Source organism: Penaeus monodon, chromosome 21, assembly GCF_015228065.2.
Source record: "Penaeus monodon isolate SGIC_2016 chromosome 21, NSTDA_Pmon_1, whole genome shotgun sequence".
In the NCBI taxonomy this organism is placed as follows: domain Eukaryota; kingdom Metazoa; phylum Arthropoda; class Malacostraca; order Decapoda; family Penaeidae; genus Penaeus; species Penaeus monodon.
In genome coordinates this window covers 26,593,279-26,593,794 of record NC_051406.1, presented here as the reverse complement: position 1 = coordinate 26,593,794, position 516 = coordinate 26,593,279, and the positions used below count along the sequence as shown (strand labels likewise).

Sequence of the window (516 nt, the reverse complement as noted above, 5' to 3'; positions counted from 1 at the left end):
TCTTGTTCTACTAATGCTGATATTTTATGTTCTTTAGTTATTTTTTCCTTTCCTGGGGGTGGGTTCTATGCATTGGGCAGAGCAAGTAAACTCATTAGACATTAAAGTTTTAATATTTTATTCAAAATACTGAATCACATTTTTCAAAGATTCTGACTAAATATTACTTCATTTAATATAAATGATTAAGAACTTTATAATTCAAAATTACAAAATCAGATAAATATATAATGGTGTAACTGCAAGCAAATGTTATTTTAATTTAGGTTACATAATGAGCAAATTTCTTACCATGCATATCACACATTACACAAAGTGCAAAAATATTATATTTGGTACAAACCCAGTTTTTTATTACCACACTCTAACAATTAAAATAAAAACAATTGTAAATAAATTCAGGAGTCTCATATACTCATCTTATTTACAAATTTGATTATGCTAAAATATCTTCAATATCTCCTTATTCCCAACTAATTACAAAATCCATCCCTATATACTACTATCAGAGATCAA

At 26.0% G+C, this 516-nt stretch overlaps 1 protein-coding gene across 1 annotated transcript in view; it reads right to left on the bottom strand.

The window, feature by feature from the left end:
- Nucleotides 1–101: 101 nt before the first annotated feature.
- The window catches only part of LOC119586391 (exonuclease 3'-5' domain-containing protein 2-like), a gene marked incomplete in the record, with an annotated part of 10,675 nt that continues 10,260 nt past the window's right edge, over nucleotides 102–516 (bottom strand). Inside the window, 1 exon segment of the mRNA XM_037935113.1 lies at nucleotides 102–516.